Source organism: Macaca mulatta, chromosome 11, assembly GCF_049350105.2.
Source record: "Macaca mulatta isolate MMU2019108-1 chromosome 11, T2T-MMU8v2.0, whole genome shotgun sequence".
Classification (NCBI taxonomy): Eukaryota; Metazoa; Chordata; class Mammalia; order Primates; family Cercopithecidae; genus Macaca; species Macaca mulatta.
The window spans coordinates 109,116,936-109,142,605 of NC_133416.1; the positions used below are offsets into that span (position 1 = coordinate 109,116,936).

The 25,670-nt window shown below is 42.0% G+C and overlaps 1 protein-coding gene across 1 annotated transcript in view; it reads right to left on the reverse strand.

Annotated features, from left to right (window-relative positions):
- GNPTAB (N-acetylglucosamine-1-phosphate transferase subunits alpha and beta) overlaps positions 1 to 25,670 on the reverse strand; it is an 87,115-nt gene that overhangs the window by 60,581 nt on the left and 864 nt on the right. The window lies entirely within an intron of this gene.

Sequence of the window (25,670 nt, forward strand, 5' to 3'; positions counted from 1 at the left end):
TTTAAATAATACTATCTTATCCCCCTAAGGAGTTATTAGAAAATTCAAGTGAGCTGATATATTAATACATTAAAATATTCTGGCAACTACAAAGTACTATAGGATGTATAAGATATTAAAATTATGATATAATACTGAATTTATTACACCCCACAAGGGGCTCACAGACTACTGAGGAGACAAATATGAAGCAAATAATTAAAATACATCACGTGAAAAAAATACAACCAACATATGAACAAAAAAAATGGTTTAACTTGGTATAGACTTTTAGTATAATTAGTAAACCAGAAGCCAAACTAGTCAAATTAATATTTTCAAATCTTATTTTTGCAAAATTGTCATAAAAAAGTTTACTGAAATGAAGTTTTGCACGATATCGGTTTGTGAAACTCATTGTATTTACCTCCACTAACAAATGAATTTTATCTCTTACTGTTACCTAGATATTTTTAAAATACACCAAGAAGAGGTCTTATAAAAAACGGATTTGAAATGCTAGAAAGTCATAAAAGGTGAAAAGAATGTTTTTGTTTTTGTTTTGAGACAGGGTCTTGCTCTGTCACCCAGGCTGGAGTGCAGTGGCGTCATCAAGGTTCACTGCAGCCTTGACGTACTGAGCCTAGGCTCAAGCGATCCTCCTATCTCAGTCTCCTGAGCAGCCGGGACTATAGGTGCACATCACTATGCCTGGCTAATTTTTGGATTTTTTTGTAGAGACAGGGTTTCACCACATTGCCCAGGTTGGTCTCAAACTCCTGGGCTCAAGCAATCTGCCTGCTTCTGCCTCCAAAAATGCTGGGATTCAGGCCTGAGCCAGGCCAAGAATGTTATTTTTTTTAAAAAAATAGCTGCCAGGCCATTTTAAAAACTTGCTCCTTTCTTGAGGAGCAATTGGCAGTATGTACCAAAGAAACAAAGAAATAAATGTTCATGCCTATTTATCTGGTTAATTCCACTACAAGAAACACATGCCAAGGAAATTATCATAGATCCACCCAAAGGCTTCGGTATGATAATCACCATTATTACTGATAAAAATAAAAATTAAATGATCTAATGTTTAGATCATTAAACATGATCTAAAACTTAAACAGGAAATTGAGTAAATAATTATGGTACATTCATATAAATATGATAAAGCTATTAAAAATCACATTTTCAAACAATCATTTAAAACACAGTAACTTAATTATCTCAGTCAATAAATATTATGTGGCATCATTCTAGACACAGCAATGACCAAAACAAAGTTTCTTCCTTTGTGGAGCATTACAAAGTAGTCAAGGGATAAAGTGTTTGATAAAATATTATACTAAAAAAGCAACAATCAAAACTATCAGTCTGGAGCTTGACATCACGAAATGGTGGAACAGGCTGCTACAATTTTTCTTTCCCCATGTAAACATAGACAAGCCAAAACTGCCAGAATAATAACAAAAAACAAAAAGACAAATACTGTATGATTCCATTATATAAAACATCCAGAACAGGCAAATCCATAGAAACAGAAAGTAGATTAGAGGCAACCAGGAGCTAAAGGAAGAGATGAATGAGGAATTTAATGGTTACAAAGTTCCTGTTTGGGGCTATGAAAAAGTTTTCGAAATAGACAGTGGTGATGGTTGCACAACTTTGTATATGTAACTAACGCCACTGAGTTATACAACTAAAAATAGCTAAAATGGCAAATTTTATGTTATATATGTTTAACCACAATAATTTAAAAGAAAAGTAAATCACTACAATACCCTCCCTGCTAAAAAAAATAAAGGAGCATTATGAACAACTCTATCTCCGCGGATATTATAATTTGTATGAAATGGACCAACTCCTTGAAACATACGATCCAAAACTCAAAAAAGAAAAGGTCATCTGAATAGCGCTGTATCTGTAAAAAATTTTGAATCAATAATTAATAAACTTCCAAAATAGAAAGTCCCAAACCCAGATGGCTTCACTGGTGAATTTTACCAAACATTTAAGGGGAAAAAAATGATACCACTCCTCTACAATCTCTTCTAGAAAATAGAAGCAGAGGGAACACTTCCTAATTCATTCTGAGGGCACAATTACCCTAATACCAAAACAAGGCAAAGACATTACAAGAAAGGAAACTTATAAACCAATCTCTCATGAACACAGATATGAAAACCCTCAATAAAATATTATCAAAATTGGCCAGGCACGGTGGCTCACGCCTGTAATCCCAGCACTTTGGGAGGCTGAGGCGGGTGGATCACAAGGTCAGGAGATCGAGACCACGGTGAAACCCCGTCTCTACTAAAAATACAAAAAATTAGCCGGGCGCAATGGCGGGCGCCTGTAGTCCCAGCTACTCAGGAGGCTGAGGCAGGAGAATGGCGTGTACCCAGGAGGCGGAGCTTGCAGCGAGCCGAGATCGCGCCACTGCACTCCAACCTGGGTGACAGAGCGAGACTCCGTCTCAAAAAAAAAAAAAAAAAAAAAATTATCAAATCAAATCCAACAATATATAAAAAGAATTATTTACCACAACCAAGTGGGATTCATCCCAGGTATACAAGCCTGGTTTAACAATCAAAAATCAATTAATAAAATCCTTCACATCAATAAGGTAAAAAAGAAAAATTGTATGACCATACCAATAGATGCAGAAAAAGCATTTGACAATCCAACATTAATTTATGATCAAAGCTTTCAGCAAACTAGGAATACAGGAGAACGTCCTCAATTTGATAAAGAACATCCACAAAAAAAGTTTCACCTAATATTATACTTAGTGATGAGAAACTACATGCTTTCCTCCTAAAACCAGGAACAAGACAAGAATGGATTCCTCCCCCCATCACCATTCTTATTCAAAATGGTACCTGAAGTCCTAGCTGATGCAGTAACACAAAAAAAGGAAATAAAAGGTAACAGATTGAGAAGGATGAAATAAAACTGTCTTGGTTTGAGTAGAAGAAAAAAAATAAAACTGTCTTTGTTCACAGATGACATGATTGTCTATGTAGAAAATCCCAAAGAATCAACAACAAAAAAAATCTGAAACAAATAAGCAAATATAGTAAGACTGCAGGATTCAAAGTTAACGTACAGGGCCAGCACGGTGGCTCACACCTGTAATCCCAACACTTTTGGAGGCCCAGGCTGGTGGATCACCTGAGGTCAAGAGTTCAAGACCAGCCTGGCCAACATGGTGAAACTCCATCTCTACTAAAAATACAAAAATTAGCCAGGTGTGGTGGCACACACTTGTAGTCCCAGCTACTCAGTAGACGGAGGCACGATAGCACCACTGTACTCTAGCTTGTGCAACAGTAAGACTCTCTCTCAAAAAGCAAACAAATAAAAACAAAGTTAACACACAAAAGTCAAGTTCTTTCCTATAACCAACAATGGACAATTGGAATTTAAAACTAAAAAACACGATACAATTTAGGTTAGCACCCCCAGCTAAAAAAGAAAACCAAGAAATGCATAGGCATTACTCTAACAAAATATGTATGAATATGTATGAAATCTTTGTGAAGAAAACTACAGAAAGCCAATGAAAACAATCTAAGAAGATCTAAATGAAATTCCATGTTCATAGACAGGAAGGCTCGATATTGTTAAGATGTCAGTTCTTCCCAATTTGACTAACAGATTCAATGCAAACTCAAAATTTCAGCAAGTTATTTTGTGGATATAGACAAACTGACTCTAAAGTTACATGGCTGGGCATGGTGGCTCATGCCTGTAATCCCAACACTTTAGGAGGCCAAGGAGGGAGGACTGCTTGAGCCCAGGAGTTTGAGACCAGCCTGGGCAACAAAGTGAGACCCATCTCTACAAAAAAAAAAAAAAAATTTAAAAAAAAAAAGCTGGGCATAGTGGCAGGCACCTGTGGACCCAGCTACTCAGGAAGCTGAGGTGAGAGGAACACTTGAACTCAGGAGGTGGAGGCTGCAGTGAGTCGTTGTTTGGGCCACTGTACTCCAGCCTGGATGACAGAGCAAGATCTCGTCTCCAAAACAACGAAAATATAGGTGACCTTGGATTTGATGGTAACTTTTTGGATACAACACCAAAAGTACAATCCATAGGTGAGAAAAAGACTGATCAGTTGTACTAATTAAAAACTTCTGGCTGGGCATGGTGGCTCATGTCTGTAAACCCAGCACTTTGGGAGGCTGAGGTGAGTGGATCACCTGGGGTTGGGAGTTCGAGACCAGCCTGGTCAACATGGAGAAACCCCATCTTTCTACTAAAAATACAAAATTAGCTGGGCGTGGTGGCGCATGCCTGTAACCCCAGCTACTTGGGAGGCCGAGGAAGGAGAATCGCCTGAACCCAGGAGACGGAGGTTGCAGTGAGCCGAGAAATCACCACTGCACTCCAGCCTGGGCAATAAGAGTGAAACTCCATCTAAAAAAACTTCTGCTCTGCTCTGGGAGACACTGTTAAAAGAATGAAAAGATAACTATTGACTGAGAAAAAATATTTGTAAGACACATATCTGATAAGGGACTGGTATCCAAAATGTACAAAGAATTCTTAAAATTCAACAATAAGGAAACAAACAACCCAATTAAAAACTGGGCAAAAAAAATCTGAAGATACCCAACCAAAGAAAACATACAGATGGTAAACAAGTATATAAAATGATGCTCAACATCACATGTCATTAGGGAATAACAAATTAAGACAGCAATGAGATACCACTACACACGTAATGGAATGGCTAAAATCCAAAACACTGACAACACCAAGTCAGGAAAGGTGAAGCAACAGGAATTCTCATTGGTTGTTGGTGGGAATTCAAATGGTGCAGCCACTTTGGAAGACAGTTTGGCAGTGTCTCACAAAGCTAAACATAGACTTAGCACAGTCATGTCTCTAGGTATTTACCTAATTGAGTTGAAAAATTATGTCCATATAAAAATGTGCACATAAATGTATACAGGAGCTTTACTCATAATTGCACCAAATTGGAAGCAATCAAGAGTCTTTCAAAAGGTGAATGGCACCAGACAATGGAATATTATTCAGTGCTGCAAAGAAAAGATCCAAGTCATGAAAAGACATAGAGGAAACTTAAATGAGTATTACTAAGGGAAAGAAGCAAACTAAAAAGGCTACATATTATGTGATTCCGAGAAATGACATTCTGGAAAAGGCCTGACTACAGACACAGCAGAAAGATCAGTGGTTGCCAGTGGGGAGGAAGGAGAAGATGGGAATGAATAGGTGAAGCACAGAGCAAGAACAATTGTAGGGCAGTGAAACTATTCTGTACAATACTATAGTGGTAGACACAGCACATTATGCTTTTGTCAAAACCCACAGAACTGTATAAAATGAAGAATGAATCCTAATGTAATCTATGTACGTTAGTTAATAAAAAATCTGTCAATATTGATTTGCCAACTGTAACAAATGTAACACACTGATGCAAGATGTTTTTAGGGGAAACAGGCCAGGTATGGTGATTCACACCTGTAATCCCAGTGCTTTGGGAGGCCAAGGCAGGAGAATCCCTTCAGACCAGGAGTTCAATATAGTGCGACTCAGTCTCTACGAAAAAAAAAAAAAAAAAAAAGTGTGGTCTGTGTCTGTACACCTAGCTACTTGGGAGGCTGAAGGAAGGAAGATCGCTTGAATCCAGGAGTTCAAGGCTGCAGTGAGCTGACTGTACAACTGCACTCCAGCCTGGGCAACAGAGCAAGACCCAGTCTCTAAAAATAATAATAAGTAAATAAACCAAGCCTATTAAAAAAATATGGAAAACTATTTAGGGGAGAAGGGGTATATGGGAATTTCCTGTATCTTCCATATAATTTTTCCGTAAACCTAAAACTGCTCTAAAATGTAAAGTCTACTCCAACTTCATATATACACACATACATATATATAAACTAAATTCACATTCTTTCTTTTAAGCTCAAATTTAGAAACTGCTCACCAGGGGTGACCTTTCCATATTTAGATAGTAGAAAAAAATATTTCTGTGCTCAGCTTACTTCTAGGTGCCAGCTTTCCAGGGGCCGAAAATACAGTGGTGAACAAGACAGAAAGGCCCCTGCTCCCACAGAACCTACATTTTAAAGGAGAGAGGTAAGAAATCATATATATCAACATACAATTTCAGATTGGTACTCAAAGTATTATTTTTAAAAAAAGGAAAAATAGGGGAATGTGATAAAGCAGGACTTGGGGAAAGAGGCTGCTTTAGGACAGGTGGTGGGGAAGGCCCAAGTGAAGTGTTACAGCTGAGACCTATGTGACAAGAAAGCCTGTCAGCAGATGATCTGGGGGGAGTGCTCCCCCGCTCATGGAACAGGCAGTACAAAGCTCCTAAGACAAGAAAAGTTGAATGCCTTCAAAGACAAAGACGGTGACTGCAGCAGTTCTAAGCTAACACCTCAGAAGCGTTTGCCAGTATCTAGAGGATCTCTCGGCCTCTGCCTTTGCCTTGAGAAGAACATGACCAGGTTTGTTTGCTGGTCCCTGGAGGATGAGGGACCCGTGGAGCAGAGCCAACCAAGTCCAACCCCAATCAGTTAACCAATGACCTGCACATCCAGAGAGCAAGTCATTGCCACTGTAAATCAAGGACTGGAAATCTTTCTCTGTAAAAGACCAAACAGCAACATCTTAGACTTTGCAGGCCATATAGTTTCTGTCTCAGCTATTTAATTCGGCCACTGTAATGTGAAAAGAGCCACAGACAGCATGTAAATAAATGCACATGGCTGTGTTCCAATGAAACTTAAATTACAAAAACTGACATTTAAATTTCACATAATTTTTTTTTCTTTTTTACTCTATCCCTGTGGATTAGTCTGTTCTCACATTGCTATAAAGAACTACCAAGATTGAGTAATTTTTAATTAAAAGAGGTTTAACTGACTCACAGTTCTGCAGGATATACAGAAAGCACTGCTGGGAGGCCTCAGGAAACTTACAATCATGGCAGAAGGCAAAGGGGAAGCTGGCACATCATCTTACATGGCCAGAGGGAAGGAGGAAGAGAGCAAAGGGGGAGGTGCTACACACTCTTTTTTTTTTTTTTTTGAGATGGAGTCTCGCTATGTCACCCAGGCTGGAGTGCAGTGGTGAGATCACAGCCCACTGCAACCTCCGCCTCCTGGGTTCAAGTGATTCTCCTGCCTCAGATTCCGGAGGAGCTGGGATTACAGGTGTCTGCCACCACACCCAACTAATTTTTGTATTTTTAGTAGAGACAGGGTTTCACCATGTTGGCTGGGCTGGCCTTGAACTCCTGACCTCAGGTGATCTACCCACCTCGGCCTCCCAAAGGGCTGGGATTACAGGTTGAGCCACCGCACCCGGCCAGTGCTACACACTTTTAAACAACCAGATCTCGGGCAGAGCGTGGTGGCTCACACCTGTAATCCCAGCACTTTGGAAGGCCAAGGCGGGCAGATCACTTGAGGCCAGGAGTTTGAGACCAGCCTGGCTAACATGGTGAAGCCCTGTCTCTACTAAAAAAAATGCTGGGATGCTGGACATGGTAGCGTGTGCCTGTAATCCTAGCTACTTGGGAGGCTGAGGCAGAAGAACTACTTGAACTCAGGAGGCAGAGTTTGCAGTCATCTGACATCACGCCATTGCACTCCAGCCTGGGCAACAGAGTGAGACCTTGTCTCAAAACAAATAAAATAAAATAAAAATAACCAGATCTGAGAATTCACTCACTATCACAAGAACAGCAAAGGGGAGATCCCCTCCATGATCCAATCACTTCCCACCATGCCTCTTCTCCCACTTTGGGGATGACAATTCAACATGAGATTTGGTCAGGGACACAAATCCAAACTGTATCACCTTGCCAAAGCAAGGCCTCAAAAAATTAGCAAAAAACTCAAACTTGGGCTGGGCACAGTGGCTCATGCATGTAATCTTAACATTTTCAGAAGCTGAGGTGCGAGGAATGCTTGAGTCCACGAGTTCAAGACCAGCTTGGGCAACATAGTGAGACCCCCCCCTCCCCGATCTCTACAAAAAAATGAAAAAAAATCATCTGGGCTTGGTGGCACACACCTGTGGTCTCAGCTACTCAGGAAGCTGAGGCAGGAGGATCTTGAGCCCAGGAGGCTGAGGCTGCAGTGAGCTGTGTTCACACCACTGAACTCCAACCTGGGTGACAGAGTGAGACCCTGTCTCAAAAATAAAACAAAAAAATCAGAGTTGTTCCTCTCCATGAAAATATTTATTTTTGTTTGTAGAGATGGGGGTCTTACTATGTTGCTCAGGCAGGAGCACAGTAGCACAATCTCGGCTTACTGAAGTGTCAACCTCCCAGACTTAAGCAATCCTCCCACCTTAGCCTCTGAGTAGCTGGGACTACAAACATGCGCCACCATGCTGAGCTAAGTGGTTTTTTTGGTTTCGTTTTTTTGTTTTTTGTTTTTTGCTTTTTTTTGGTAGAGATGGGGTCTCACTATGTTGCCCAGGCTGGTCTTGAACTCCTGAACTCAAGTGATCCTCCCACCTCAGCCTCCCAAATTGCTGGGATTACAGGCATGAGCCACCACACCCAGCCCCATGGAAATCTTAGTATGAGGCAAAAGATTTATGAAATCCAAAGAGAAACCAGAGTATGAATTTCATATAATTTTCATGTTGTTGTGAAATGTTAATTCTTAAAAACCACTCAAAAATGTAAAACCCATTATTAAATTACAGCCCACACAAAAACAGGTGGAGTCTGCTGCTCTCATTTTAAGCCAGCAATTTTGGGGATAGTTTTTTACAAGACATTTTCATAGAAATAGTTACACGATACACACTGGTTACCTGATACAGGCTCTTCAGAGAAGTGGGTAGGGTGCTACATTTAGGGACATATATAAGACATTGAAAGGAGTCTGGATTTTCTATTATGTGCAACGGACATGATATAATCTGATTCACATTTTAAAAATGTACTCTGGTTGCAGTCTGGATAATCGATTATAATGGAGCAAGAGTGTTAAGAAATGACAGTGGCTTATATTTGTATTTGCATGATAGAGATACCATGTATTTCTTTTTTTTAACATATGTTTCTTGTTAAATACTAGCAGCAGCAGTAGTCAAACTTTTTGGTCTCAGGACCCCTTTAAACTCTTAAAATTATTGAGGACTGGCTGGGTGTGGTGGCTCACACCTCTAAACTCAGCACTTTGTGAGGCCAAGGCAGGAAGATCACTTGAGCTCAAGAGTTCAGGCCGGGCACGGTGGCTCACACCTGTAAGCCCAGCATTTTGGGAGGTCGAGGCGGGCAGATCATGAGGTCAGGAGTTCAAGACCAGCCTGGCCAATATGGTGAAATCCCATCTCTACTGAAAATACAAAAATTAGCCAGGCGTGGTGGCATGTACCTGTAGTCCCAGCTACTTGGGAGGCTGAGGCAGAAGAATCATTTGAACCCGGGAGGCAGAGGTTGCAGTGAGCCGAGATTGCACTGCTGCACTCCAGTCTGGGCAACAGAGCGAGACTCCATCTCAAAAAAAAAAACAAAAAAAGAGTTCAAGACCAGCTGGGCAACATGATGAAACACAATCTCTACAAAAAAATACAAAAATTAGCCAGGTATGGTGGCATGAGCCTGTAGTCCCAGCTACTGGCAAGGCTGGGGCAGGAGAATCACTTGAACACAGGAGGCAAAGGCTGCAGTGAGCTGAAATTGAGCCATTGCACTCCAGCCTGGGCAACGAGAGTAAAACCCCGTCTCAAAAAAATAAAAAATTATTGAGGACTCCAAACAGCTTTGAAAAATGTATGTGGATTATATTTATTGATATCTACTGTATTAAAATTAAAACTGAGGAAAAATTTAGGTGCTCATTTAGGCTGGACACGGTGGCTCACACCTGTAATTCCAGCACTTTGGGAGGCCGAGGCGGGCAGATCACTTGAGGTCAGAGGTTCGAGACCAGTCTGGCCAACATGGTGAAACCCTGTCTCTACTGAAAATACAAAAATTAGCCAGCTGTGGTGGCAGGCGCCTGCAATCCCAGTTACTCGTGAGACTGAGGCAGGAGAATTGTTTGAACCTGGGAGGCGGAGGTTGCAGTGAGCCGGGACCATGCCACTGCACTCTAGCCGGGGCAAAAGAGCAAGACTCCATCTCATAAATAAAAGAGTATTTATTTAATACTCATGTAAAAATAAATAAACCCATTACAGGTTAACATTATTTCTCATAAATAATAACTACATTTTCAAAAATTAAAAAATGTGAGAAATGGTACTTAGTAATTTTTAAAAATCTCTTTAATGTCTATTTAATAGAAGACAATGTCTGTTCTGCATCAGTCTGTTGCAATGTCACATGTCCTATAGGCCTCAAGAAAACTCCACTGTGCTCTCATGAGAGAATGTGAGTAAAAGGCAAATAATGTCCTAATATTATTACATAACTAGGTTTGACCTTAAGGATAACTGAAAAGGATCTTGGCGCCCCAGGAGTCCCCAAACTATACTTTGAAAACTGCTGGCAGCATAATAACTTACTTTTTTTAATTTTTTATTTTTTTATTGAGACGGGGTCTCATTTCATTGTCCAGGCTGGAATGCAGTGGTGTGATCTCAGGCTCACTGCAACCTCTGCCTCCCAGGCTCAAGCAGTCCTCCCACCTCAGCCTCCCAAGCAGTTGGGACTACAGGGGCATGCCACTATGCTGGCTAATTTTTGTATTTTTTTGTAGAGATGGGGTTTCACCATGTTGCCTAGGCTGGTCTCCCACCTTGGTCTCCCAAAATGCTGGGATTACAGGCATAAGCCACCATGCCCGGCCCATAATAGCTCACTGCCAAATGCTAGACTGTAAGTGATTTTGAAGAACTCTGACGTAAGTTATTCTACCCTCTATATTATAAAGAAACAAAGAGACTTGTCCAAAGCCAAACAATAAGGCAGCAATAAACAATGCTAGCTGGATGTGGTGGTGTACACCTGTAGTACCAGCTACTCAGGAGGCTGACATCAGAGGATTGCTTAAGCCCAGGACTTTGAGGCTACAGTTTGCTATGATCATGTCTGTGAATAGCCATTGCACTCCAGCCTGGGCAACAAAGCAAGACCCTGTTCCAGAAAAAAAAAAAAAAAAAAAAAAAAAAAGCCTCTCTCTAAAAACAAAGACACTTTCCTTTCAGGTCTTTGTACAGTTATAAAAGTCAATATTTAATGCTCACTGATTCTGCTCCCAAATAGGAAAAGCAATCCTGAAAGACTGCAAAAAGAACTAAGCTTGAGGCATCACACCACCTGACTTCAAAGTATACCACAGAGCTACAGAAACTAAACAGCATGGTGATGCTATAAAACAGACACAAAGATCAACAGAACAGAATACAGAACTCAGAAATAAATCTGCAGATTTACAGCAAACTAATTTCTGACAAAAGTGCCAAGAACATACAGTGGGGAAAGGACAGTCTCTTCAATACATGATGCTGGGAAAACAGGATTTCCATATGCAGAAGAATGAAACTGGACCCCTATCTCTCACCATATACAAAACTCAAATCAAAATGGATTAAAGACTTAAATCTAAGACCTGAAACTATGAAACTACTAGAAGAAAATAACTGGGGAAATTCAGGACAATCGTCTGGGCAAAGACTTCTTGAGTAAGACCTAAAGAGAATACACAGCCAAAGATAAACGGAAAAATGGAATTACATGAAGCTAAAAAGCTTCTGCACAGTAAAGGAAACAATCAACAAAATGAAGAGACTACCTACAGAATGAGAAAAATTATTTGTAAACTATTCATTTGACAAGGATTTAATAATCAGAATATATAAGAAACTCAAACAACACAACGGCATTAAAAAAACCCAAATAATCTGATTTTAATATTGGCGAAACATCAGAATAGACACTTCTCAAAAGAAGACACATGTAAGTGGCCATAGGTATATTAAAAAATGCTCAACATTACAAGTCATCAGGGAAATATGTAATTAAAACCACAGTGAGACATCTCACCTTAATCAAACTGGCTACTATCAAAAAGACAGAAAAAAGAAACGCTAGCAAGGACATGGTGAAAAGGCTATGCTTGTACTCTGTTAGTGGGAATGTAAATTAGTATAGCCACTATGGAAAACACTTTGAAGATTCCTCAAAAAACTAAAAATAGAATGACTATATGATATAGCAATCCCACTACTGGGTATAAACCCAAAAGAAAGGAAATCAGTATATGGAAGAGATACCTACACTCCCATGTTTATTTCAGCACTATTCACAATGGCCAAGATTTGGAAGCAACCTAAGTGTCCATCAATGGATGAATGGATAAAGAAAATAGTATACACACACAATGGGATATTATTCAGCCATAAATAAGAATAAAATCCTATAATTTGCAGCAACATGGATGGAACCAGAGGATACGATGTTAAGTAAAATAAGCCAGGCACGGAAAAACAAATTTCATTCACATTTCTCACTCATATGTGGGAGCTAAAAAACTGATCTCATGGAGGTAGAGAATAGAATGGTGGTTACCAGAGTATGGAAAGGGTAGTGCGGGCAGTGGGGATGAAGAGTGATTGGCTAATAGGTACAAAAATACAGTTAGATAGTCCTAGTGTTCGACAGCACAATAGGGCAACTGAAAAATAGTTTATTGTATATTTCAAAATAGCTAAAAATGAAGATCTGGAATGTTCCCAACACAAAGAAATGAAACATGGTTGAGATTATGGATATTCCAATTACCCAGATGTTATCATTCCCTTTTTTTTTTTTTTTTTTTTTGAGACAGGGTCTCACTCTGTCACCCAGGGTGGAGCAGTGGCACAATCATGGCTCAAAGTAGCCTCAATCTCCTGGGCTCCAGTGATCCTCCTACCTCAGCCTCCAGAGTAGCTGGGACTACAGGCATGTGCCACCACACCTAGCTAAGTTTTGTATTTTTTTGTAGAGATACGGTTTCGTCATGTTGCCCAGGCTGGCCTTGAACACCTGAGTTCAAGCAATCCACCCATCTAAGTCTCTCAAAGTGCTGGGATTCAGGTGTGAGCCACTGCACCCAGCCTGATCATGACACATTGTATGCATGTATAAAACTATCACATGTACTCCATAAATGTGCATAACTATTGTACAGCCATAAAAATTAAAAATTGGCTGGGCGCGGTGGCTCAAGCCTGTAATCCCAGCACTCTGGGAGGCCGAGACGGGCGGATCACGAGGTCAGGAGATCGAGACCATCCTGGCTAACACGGTGAAACCCCGTCTCTAAAAAAAAATACAAAAAACTAGCCGGGCAAGGTGGCAGGCGCCTGTAGTCCCAGCTACTCGGGAGGCTGAGACAGGAGAATGGCGTAAACCCGGGAGGCGGAGCTTGCAGTGAGCTGAGATCCGGCCACTGCACTCCAGCCTGGGCGACAGAGCGAGACTCCGTCTCAAAAAAAAAAAAAAAAAATTAAAAATTAAAAGTAATTAATTTTTTAAATAGCTTACTAGCTAGCCAAGGTGACACATGCCTACAATCCCAGCTATGGGGAGTCTGAGGTGGGAGGATCACTTGAGCCCAGGAGTTCAAGACCAGCCTGGGGAACACAGTGAGATCCTGTCCCAAAAAATAAAAATATAAAAAAAACTTGTAGATTCTGAAGCATTATACTTGATGTGGGAGTTTCACCCTGTCTCCTGTTGCCCGTTTTCTCCCACCTGCAATTCATCTTCCACATTACCTCTGGAGCAACTGTTCTAAGCACAGATTTGATTTCATCACTCTTCCTTAAAATCCTTTCATGGTCCCCATTTACTTCAGGATGAATTCACATTTCTTAGCACCACCCAGCAGGCGAGTCCTAAACTGGCCCCTGCCTGCCTCTTCGGCTTCATTCCCCTGTCACTCCAAAGATGCTACAGCCCTTTAGAACTATTTTTATTCTTAGCAGTTAATAATGTCTCATATCCATACCTTTACACCAATGGCATCTTTCCCTTAAAAAACAAAACAAACAAACAAAAACACTCCCCGTCCTTTACTCAGCCATCTCCTTCCAGACCAAGCTCAGGTGTCACACCATCTGAGAAAGTGTGCCTGACACCCACACCTACCTCTTCAACTGCATTCATCACATTAAGTTTGCCTATTTGCTTGTCCATCTCCCTGTCTGGACCATGAGTTGTTCCAGAGCAGAAAGCAACCTAAATATCTTTGTGCGTCTTTTTTTTTTTTTTTTTTTTGAGACAGAGTCTCACTCTGTCACCCAGGCTGGAGTGCAGTGGCACGATCTCAGCTCGCTGCAACCTCCACCTCCCAGGTTCAAGTGATTCTCCTGCCTTAGCCTCCCGAGTAGCTGGGATTATAGGTACCTGCCACCACACAACTAATTTTTGTGTTTTTAGTAGAGACAAGGTTTCACCATGTTGGCCAGGCTGGTCTCAAACTCCTGACTTCAGGTGATCCACCCACCTCGGACTCCCAAAGTGTTGGGATTACAGGCCTGTGCAACCATGCCCAGCTCTCTGTGTCTTTAGTCAGCAGTAGAGATCCTGGCTGATATAGGTTGGTTGTGTCCCTACCCAAATCTCATTTTGAATTGTAGCTCCCATAATCCCCATGTGTCATGGTAGGGACCTAGTGGGAGCTAAGCAAATCATGGGAGCAGGCTTTTCCCAAGCTGTTCCTGTGATAGTGAGTAAGTCTCACAAGAGCTGATGGGAAAGGGCAGTTCCAAGAGGGCATCTGCACATGTTCTCTTGACTGCCACCATGTAAGACGTGCCTTTGCTCCCCCTTCCCCTTTCACCATGATTGTAAGGCATCCCCAGCCACGTGGAACTGTGAGTACCTTAAACCTCTTTTTTCTCTCTTTTTTTTTTTTTTCAGACAGAGTCTCGCTTTTGTCACCCAGGCTGGAGTGCAATGACACGATCTTGGCTCACTGCAACCTCTACCTCCTGGGTTCAAGCAGTTCTCCTGCCTCAGCCTCCCAAGTAGCTGGGATTACAGGTGTCCACCACCACACTTGGCTAATTTTTGTATTTTTAGTAGAGACAAGTTTTCACCATGTTGGCCAGACTGGTCTTGAACTCCTGACCTCAGGTGATCCGCCTGCCTCGGCCTCCCAAAGTGCTGGGATTACAGGCATGAGCCACGGTGTCTGACCTAAGCCTCCTTTTCTTTATAAACTACTCAGTCTCAGGTATTTCTTCGCAGCAGTATGAAATGGACTAATACACTGGCCCAGAGTGAACACCTCCATAAGCCTGTCACATGAACAACTTCTGAAAATTTGCTTTAGAAGCATTATCAAATTTGGAATTAATGAGAGACAGAAATGAAGTGAGAAAATGAAGGGGGAAAAAAGGTGTATCAAAGGAAAAAGATAAACTAGAATCCTAAAATATGAAGCAATTTTGGGAAGTAATCTTAAAGTGGGCAACATGGTTTTTAGTCTGATCGTAGGATGAGTTTCACTCCCTGAATGGGTGTGACCTGGTCTTTCTGAAAGATCACTTTTTCCTGTTTAATTTAGTACACACATGAATCACACATAGGCTGACTAATCAACTGCTAAAGATTCTGCATCTGTATCACAAGATGAGAACCATCTAAAGAACGACAGAAATTTTAAAAAGATATATCATGAATATATATAATCTATTATAGATACACCTGTTATATTTTAGAAATAACTGGAGAAAGCCTACATATATTAGTATACAGTACAAGCTATATTAAATAAAGCACTTGCTCCCTCTGATTTCGTAGCAATCATAACAAAGCACACCAAGGTAAAGAAATCACTGTGAGTTCTTCTATTCTGTATTTAAGGAAAGATTAACAGGCATAAGCCCACAGGGTGGTCTCCTGTCCTGTCTTCATGAGCACTGTGGCCACATGGACAACAATCCTGAGATGGGACAGCTGGCACTTAATTAGCTGAATATCTAGCGCCAGGCTCTATACAAGATGTCTTATATACATTAGGCACCTCACTTAAACCACTCTTCCTAAGTTCAGTCACAATCAGCAACAAAAATAAATTTTGATGCTTGTAAGTATTCATTCAACAAATATTCACGGAAGACCTACAAGTAGGGTCTGTGAGAGCAAATGAACTTGTCTATCTCACTTACTTTTGTATCCCAAGATGTTAGTGGAGTGCCTAGCACATAATGGAAGATAAGGACTGGAGGATTTTGCCTCCTAGGCCTCTTGAATCTGTCCATTTCTCTTCCTATGTCCTTCCACTGACCTAGTCCCAGGCCAGACCTGCAGACTAACTGCCCTGCAGTCATTCTTGCCCCTTCTAATTCTGGATTTCTCAACTTCAGCGCTATCGACATTTTGGGCTGGATGTTCTTTGTTGTAGGGGCTGTCCTGTGCACTATAGATGTTTGGCAGGATCCCTGGCTTCTACCCACTAAATGCCAGTAGCAGCAACCCCATGCCATGCCCCAGTTGTATCAACCAACAATGTTTCTAGACATGTGGCAAAATCGCACCTAGCTAAGAACCACTGTCCTAGAGCTGCCTTGACCTCCTGTCCTCAGTCTCAACAATTCTTACCATTTACTGTTGAACTCAAACAGCATCAAGCAAGAAAGCATCTCCCGGCTGGGCACAGTGGCTCACACCTGTAATCCCAGCACTTTAGGAGGCTGACGTGGATGGATCACCTGAGTCAGGGGTTCAAGACCAGCCTGGCCAACACAGTGAAACCCCATCTCTACTAAAAATTTAAGAAGTCGCTGGGCATGGCAGTGCAAGCCTGTAATCCCAGCTACTCAGGAGCCTGAGGCAGGAGAATCACTTGAACCCAGGAGGTGGAGGTTGCAGTGAGCCGAAGTCATAGCCACTGCACTCCAGACTGGGTGACAGAGCGAGACTCCATCTCAAAAATAAAAGAAAAAAAAAAAGCAAGCATCTCCTGATCCCCTGCCACCAGACCAAACTGATTCTCACTGCTGGTCTCTTCCACAACGATGCTCTATTTCTTTGCAGCAATTCTCACAATAGTAATGAAGTAGCAGTTAACGTCTGACTGCACCACCAGAATATAAGCTCCTTGTCAGCAGGAGCTGAGTCTGCTTTGTTCACTGCTGGATCCCGAGGGGCCTGGCACAGTACTCAAAAATTAACTACTAACTGAATGAATGAGGCGGTACTCTGCCAGGGCACAGGGATTTGAAGATAAGGAAGATTCCAGCTTTGTGACCAGGATGCTGAGCACAGAAATAGCAAATAAGTTTCATCTCCCAGGCAAGCCCAATTAACTGGTACCCAAATTGAGAAGCTGTGCATGTAAAAATAAATTTCTTCTGAGGCAGCAAAATACAAGATACCACATTCCAAAGTGAAATGTTGGGCCGAGTTTCTTAAGGAAGAGTTGTAAACTCATCCAAATCATGGTAGAAAGGTCCAAGAGGTGGCGATCAGAGGAGGTTTTCACAGGCAGCTGGCATTCTGTGACTCCTGCTCCACCTCATTCAAGGGGGAGCAGTGGAAGTCCGTTTCCCACTTCCTTACGCCCAAGAAAAGGGCTCAACAAAATTACCAAGAGAACTCACTATGGGTCCATGAAGTTGGGCGGGTACCAGGTCTGTGTAACACCTGAAAAATATAAAGGGCTGGCCGGCTAAGCTCTGAGGACAAGAGAGAAGTTGTCACTCTGCTGGAATCAGCCCACCCTCCCCTAGTCTGAGCAAAGAGTGTGGGCCACACACAACAGAGAACCAGCAGAAGGTCACCCTGGGCCTACTCACTGGGCAAAAGAGGCTGAAAGGAGAAGCTCCCATTATTATCAGATTCTTAGGATCTATGGAAGGAATAAGCAACCAAACAGAATGAAGAGGCATTTGGTCTCATCAGGGGAAAAGCGAGTGACCACTCCTGAGCACGGTGGTGGCTGTGGTCTCTGAAGGACGCCCCTTGAAAACACTCAGGAGAGAATAAGCTCTGACACCTGCAAATCCCAGAGAGCTCCTGCACTCATTCAGGAAGAAGTTTCCTGTCCTCATTTCCTTCCTTTCTTCCACGTGCTCTAACACAGGAGGGATCAGAAACAGGTTACAGAGCAGAAAGAGAAGCATCAAGTGAGGAAAAGTGAGAAGATGCCCCCTGTGGCCACCCTCCCTTCCTCAACTGCAGGCTTTCTGCCTGCAGCAGGCCTGTACTGGGAGAGGGAACTTAGGCTTTAAGTTGTTATGCTTTAGGACGGAAGACTCTAATGCTGAATTCACATTCTGTTCTATAGTGTGAAGTGACCACAGAAGTCTCAGGCCCACCTGAATTTTCATCCAGGGGCAGGAGTGCAAGACAACAGAAAGAGCCAGTGGAAGATAAAGAATAAAGGGATTGGCTACACATCCCACAAGGTGTGCTTGTTCAACATGACAATTACAGCCAACTGCCTACCCAGCATCACTTATCGATTCTTCTTCCATAAAAGTACCTATCCCTACATAACAAATGTATGTAGACCAGCCCCCGGATTCAGAGGTAGGTCAGATTGGTCTAAAAGTAACCCCTTTCTCCTTTCAACAGATTTGCTTAAGAATGGCTCTATAAGCATAACTGCGACCAACACCAGGAAAGGATTGCTGAGGTCCTGGGTCAAGTTATTCCTCCATCTTCTGAGAGTCCTCCCAAAAGCAGCAGGAACACCAAACTGTTAGAGAAATTATTCTGAAACTATGTCTGGGCTTAGGAAGGGAAAAGTGCCAGGATGAACAAGGCCGAGTCTTAGGAAGGCAGGAGGCCATGTATGCGGTGTAGGCAGCTGGTAGGAAGTGTGGTGCTAGAGCTTGTTGGAGAGGCAGCAGGCATGGTTAAGGCCAGGCGCGGAGGCTCACATCTGTAATCCCAGCACTTTGGGAGGCCGAGACGGGCAAACCACTTGAGGTCAGGAGTTTGAGACCAGCCTGGCCAACATGCTGTAACTCCGTCTCTACTAAAATTACAAAAACTAGCCAGGTGTTGTGGTGGGTGCCTGTAATCCCAGCTACTCGGGAGGCTGACACAAGAGAATCACTTGAACCCAGGAGGTGGAGGTTGCAGTGAGCTGAGATTGCGCCACTGCACTCCAGCCTGGGCGACAGAACGAGACTCTGTCTCAAAAAAAAAAAGGTCAGGTTAAGTTTTTCTCTCACAATGTGATAAAATTCATTAACAAAATGAACAATATTTAGATCTCAAGAGAAAGACCAAATGCAATTATCAAATCACCATATTAAGTTAAAGGTATATATTTGATCATTACTGAAAGATTTATAAGGGCACACTTGGGCTGTGTTTAACAAAGCTCCATATTAATATATCCATGCAAGAAAACAAGTTTCACAGATAATTAACCAGATATTAAAAACAGAAACAACCCACTTTACAACTTCTAGAGTAAGGTAAAGGGCTAACAGCTATCACAGACACAATGTCAACAGTAAAGTCAGGGAAAGGAAATGGGTTTTGACTAAAGCCAGTGTCTTCAAGACATCTGTTGTTCCCGCTCTTTGGGTAACAGCCTCGTGATTATCTTCTGGGGCTCTCCTCTCAGTTCATGTGGTTCAGCTAAGACTGATAGCCCCACCCACTCCCCTATTTCTGGAGATGATCCCAGTGGTTAACAAGGGTATAACAAGGACACTTATTTCTCTGGCTAGGCAGCCCTGAGTCTAGTTGGCACTAATGAGAAAGAAAAGCTTTCTGCTGCAGTTACTGAACTGGTAGAACAGAAGCTGGGGTTGCCAGCAGCAATCTTTGTTCTCATATGAGGAGAGCATGCTGAGAAGTAAACTAAAAGAGGGGAAGGCAGAGGTGAGGAACAGGGACAAAAAGAGATTCCTGGTGACATCATTTGAGCACCTCGATTCACTCCTGCCAGAAACTTTACCATATATATTTTTGTTGTTGTTGTTAATTTTTTGTTTTTTGTTTGAGACAGAGCCTCACTCATCGCCCAAGCTGGAGTGCAGTGGCACAATCTTGGCTCACTGGAACCTCTGCCTCTGGGGTTCAAGCAATTCTCCTGCCTCAGCCTACCAAGTAGCTGGGACTACAGGCACGCACCACCACGCCCAGTTAATTTTTGTATTTTTAGTAGAGACACGGTTTCACCATGTTGGCCAGGCTGGTTTCGAACTCGCCTTGGCCTCCCAAAGTGCTGGGATTACACATGTGAGCCACCACACCTGGCCTCATCCTGTATTTTTCAACTATCCCAGTTAATAAACTGGCTAATAATAAACTAGTTAATAAGCTAGGTCTGAGTTGGGAGTCTGTCACTTGCAACCTAGTGCTGTTAACTAATTCCAGCAGCAATGTTAAACCACCAGTAATTCAAAAAGAAAAAGCAATCACAAACTTTTCTGACATTACCAACTTTATGCTAAAATTACTCCCACTACTTTCTAAAATAATCTTTCCTTGTCTCTCCTCTGTTTAAACTCCTACTTATCCATGAAGCCTCCCTAAAGCTCATGCCTCCCTGTAAAGGTCTTGGAACTGTCCCAAGGATGTTTCAACCCACAACATTCTTCTGTCTTCTGACTTTCTAAGCAATTGTTGTGTGCCAACTCAGGCATTCAATTGCTTATTCCCCTGTGTTGTTATTCAGTCCTCATACATGTATCTCGGCCTCATCTCAACTAAAGGATAGCCAAAGGCATGAGCTATAATTGTTTGTATCTCTGACAGCATTTTCCACTGTACATTCTAACAACAGCATCTTCCACTGTATATTCTAACAACAGCATCTTCCACTGTACAGTCTAACAACAGGTCTCAGGTTTTTAGAGAAAGTTACCAGAGCAGGAATGACTCTCAAAGCATGAAAATGTTCAAGTTATAATCAGATCAATCACATTTGAGAAATAAAAGGCAACTATAAACACTGCATCAGAGCAAAAAATTTACCTTTACTTGAAATAAATTTGAAGGGGTGTCAGTTAAGATCAACCCAATTCATCGATCCATTCATTCGTGCACCCGTCAAGTATTTATTCAGCATCTACTGGGTACCAATCACTTTCTAGTTGCTAAGAATACAGCAGAGAATAAGACAAGGTCCCTACTTTGATAGTTAGCTGGACTATGTATCTCTCTCAAACCCCTCAAAAGAAAGAGACCTTTTAAAAAGGCTCTGTGTGGCCACTGGCATTTTCTCTCTGGTATAAAATCCATTACACTGTAATTCATGCTTCTCATGTGAAGCATCTAATAAATATATATTCACAGAACATTAAAGCTAAAATGAGGCCCTTAGAAATACAGTCTCATAGTTTTTAAACTTTTTTTTTTGAGAGGGAGTCTCGCTCTGTCGCCCAGGCTGGAGTGCAGTGGCGCGATCTCAGCTCACTGCAAGCTCCGCCTCCCGGGTTTACGCCATTCTCCTGCCTCAGCCTCAAGAGTACCGGCACCTGCCACCACACCCAGCTAATTTTTTGTATTCTTTAGTAGAGATGGGTTTCACAGTGTTAGCCAGGATGGTCTCGATCTCCTGACCTCGTGATCCTCCCACCTTGGCCTCCCAGAGTGTTGGGATTACAGGCGTGAGCCACCGCGCCCAGCCTTAAACATTTTTTAAACAATGAAACTTTCCCCATCCCCTGAAAAAGAAGTTTACACAAAACAGATAAGAGGGGCTACTCCCAACCCACAAGGTGGCTGGCAGTAACTCAGTTTGGGAACCACCGAGAAGCAGGCCAGACAGTCCCTGACTCTCAGGCCAGGCCTCTTTCTAATTCATCTATTTGTTGCCTTTGGCCAAGAACACACTCAAATATATCTGTTTAATGAGTGAACTAATCAAATACAAACATGATAACTAATTTCTTGAAATAAGGCCAGTATGAGACACTGGTCACCACTGAGGCTGAACACAACTTGAGCTAGACCCAGTTTTCAATTCTCCTTTTCACAGAAAATAACTCATTGATTCAAAACGGCAACAGAAAACAGGAAAGCAAAAGGGAGCAGAGAGGTCAGGAAAACATTACTATTCATTACCAGCAGATTCTATGTGAACCTATTTTGCTTCTTTATGTAAGTTAATTCTTGGATATTTGTTTCCATATTTGGATATTTGTTTCCATATTTGGATATTTGTTTTCATACTTAGTGCGCAAAGGAAGTGATATGCTATACATATACCATATCCCCACACAGATACACACATACACAGTGATCTACAATCCTCTATTAGTAATCCTGAAATCCAAAATGCTCTGAATACTGGAAGGGCTTTTAACTTTTTGTTTCTCATTTTTATTTATTTTATTTTGTTTTTCTGATTTTTAATTTTTTTTTTTTCCAAAATAGACCAGTACTAACTAGAGATCTTTTTGTACCGTATTTGGCAACTAAACTTGACCTGCCCTGTACTTATTTGGTGGCAAAATGACCTAAACTGACTTGAGGCTATGTATAGTCTGTATTTTCCTGAGTGTGAGGAATTGTGGACTTGCATACAAATGGTTCGATTAAATAATGATGGCCCTGAAATAAATTTTAACTCAAAAGCACGTTTTAAAATCTATATAGTAGCAACTAACAGAGAACAAACTATTTAAAAATTGGAAGTTTCTAAGCTAAAAAACATCTTAAGAGCAGTCAATCTAGTAACCCCATTTGTGGAGCTAACAAACTTACAACAGTCTGATACCTGCTACCTACAGCCCAAGGCAATGCATTTTTGTGACCACTAGTCCCCATTCTGAGGGCTCTCCCTGTAGGAGTTTTTTTTGTTTGTTTGTTGAGACAGGGTCAACCAGGCTGGAGTGCGTGGCACAATCATAGGCACTGTACTTCAAACTCCTGGGCTCAAGCAACACTCCTGCCGCAGCCTCCTGAGTAGCTGGGACTACAGGCATGTGCCACCACACCTAGCTAACTTTTTTTATGTATTTATTTTTGAGACAAGGTTTCACTCTGTCACCCAGACTGAAGTGCAATGGTGTAATCACGGCTCATGCAGCCTCAACCACCAGGGCTCAAGTAATCCTCCCACATCAGTCTCCCAAGCAGCTGGGACTACTCTACCTTTTTTGTAGAGACAGGGTTTCACCATGTTGCCCCGGCTATTCTCAAACTCCTGAGCTCAAGCAATTCTCCTGCCTCAGCCTGCCAAAGTGCTGGGATTACAGGTGTGAGCCACCACGCCCAGCCTTTGTTTTTATTTTTTATTTTTTTGTAGAGACAGAGTCTCCTTTGTTTCCCAGGCTAGTCCAACTGCAGGCTTCAAGCAATCCTTCAGCCTTCCCAAAGTCCTGGGATTAGAGGCGTGAGCCACCTCACCCAGCTTGTTTTTGTTTGATACTTCCTTCCCTCAATTCTACTTGTCAAAGTTTGGATGAGTACAGAAAAGGCTTATCAAAATACAGCATCAAATACCTGTTATATTGAGAGGAGGAGAAGAAGATAACAAATTTACAGTTAATGATCTTCTGAGGGCCAGGCACGGTGGCTCACATCTATAATCCCAGCATTTTGGGAGGCCAAGGCAGGCGGATCACCTAAGGTCCAGAATTTGAGACCAGCCTGGCCAACATGGTGAAACCCCATCTCTACTAAAAATATAAAAAAATTAGCCTGGCATGGTGGCGGTCGCCTGTAAACCCAGCTACTCGAGAGGGTGGGGCAGGGAAAATGACTTGAACCTAGAAAGTGGAGGTTGCAGTGATCTGAGATCACCCCACTGCACTCCAGCCTGGGCAACAGAGTGAGACTCTATCTCAAAACAAAAAATAATGATCTTCTTAGTCCAAAAGGACTTACAATTAGTGAGCTTACAATCCATTACAATTAGTGAGATTATTAACAAGTTGGTAATATTAACTATATGATCAAAGTATTCTGATTCAAGGATATATTTCAAAATAAGGTTTAAGGACATAAATAGTTGATAATAGCAGCAGTAGCCATGACCATTTAATGAGGGTCTGTTATGTAGTAAGATCTGTGTGAGGTGCTTTACATACAGGTCTTACTTAATCCTCATTATCAACACTGCAAGGAAGGTATTCTTGCCTCCATTTCAAAGATGAGGAAGCTCAGAGAGCTTCCCAAGATCAGACAAGGAACAGCCTGGGCTGTTTGAGAAACCATAAAAAGGGGTGCTTGAGAGCACAGCTTGGGCCGGTCGTGGTGGCTCACGCCTGTAATCCCATGGGAGGCCAAAGCGAGCGAATCACGAGGTCGGGAGTTCGAGACCAGTCTGGCCAACATAGTGAAACCCCGACTCTACTAAAAATACAAAAAATGAGCCAGGTGTGGTGGTGTGCGCCTGTAATCCCAGCTACTCAGGACGCTGAGAGAGGAGACTCATGTGAACCCAGGAGGCAGAGGCTGCAGTGAGCCGAGATTGTGCCATTGCACTCCAGCTTGGGTGACAGTGTAAGACTCCGTCTCAAAAAAAAAAAAAAAAAAAAAAAAAAAAGCACAGCTCAGAGCCAGCCTGCCTTGGTTTGAAGCCCAGCTCTGCTGGGCTTAAGTTAGCTGGATTAAGTTATGCAAATGCCTCCATTTCATCACCTATAAAATGAGTATAATAATAGTACCTATCTCACAGGGGTGATGTTGAGGATTAAATTAGTTAATATTTGTAAAGCAATTAAGAGAGTGCCTGACACCTGTTAAGACCAATATACGTATTAGCTATTATTATGATCATTATCAACTGGAGCCAGCATTCAAGCCCAAATCTGCCTAATCATGCAGCTCCTCTTTTCCACTATGCCTTACAAGTTAACCACAGACCAGCTGCCTGCACCTCTCATGGCACCTGTTGGCATTGTCTGCCTCTCATTTCTCTTGTCTGTTCCAAACCTTATGATCTGTGGCCATTTCAATACTACAACAAAATGTCTCTCTTTTGGTAAACAGCCAGGCATGGAATGAAAGCAAAAGGAAAAGGATATAAAATGAAAAATTCAGGCCAGGTGCGGTGGCTTACTCCTGTAATCCCAACACTTTGGGAGGCCGAGGCAGGCAGATCACTTGGAGTCAGGAGTTTGAGACCAGCCTGGCCAACATAGTGAAACCAGATCTCTACTAAAAATACAAAAATTAGCTGGGCATGGTGGTACGCGCCTGTAGTCCCAGCTACTTGGGAGGCTGAGGCAGAAGAATTTCTTGAACCTGGGAGGTAGAGGTTGCAGTGAGCCGAGATCGAGCCACTGCACTCCAGCCTGGGGAACAGAGCAAGGATCTGTCTCAAAAAATAAAGTAAAATGAAAAATTCTAACACCTGATGCCTTTAAGTCACCTTCACACTGCATGGGACTTAATAAACAGTTAACTCAAAATTAATCAAGGCCAAAAAAATCACACAAAAGCAATAAGGCACCTAACTACACACAGATACATTAAGTTGCAACACATGAAACCAAGACGAGCAAGTGCTATGATATTCAGTAGATAGTCCACACTTACAAATCTGGAGCTTTCTCACCCTTATGGTAAGACATTTTTTCCCAGCCTCCAGAACCAAGAACTACTAAAAAAGTACATGCTCTGAATTCATGCCATATAATTTAGCCATTAAACAAATACTTGCACTGCATACTCTGGCAGTACCTGGCACTGTGCTTGGGCCAGGGTTACAGTATTTAGACAGACAGAACCTTCTCTTATGGAGCTTACAATCCAGGATGGGTAAAGACTTCAAGCAAATGTATACTATGGCATTTCTAAAAACTACTGTTAATTTTAAAACCTTTTGTAACAT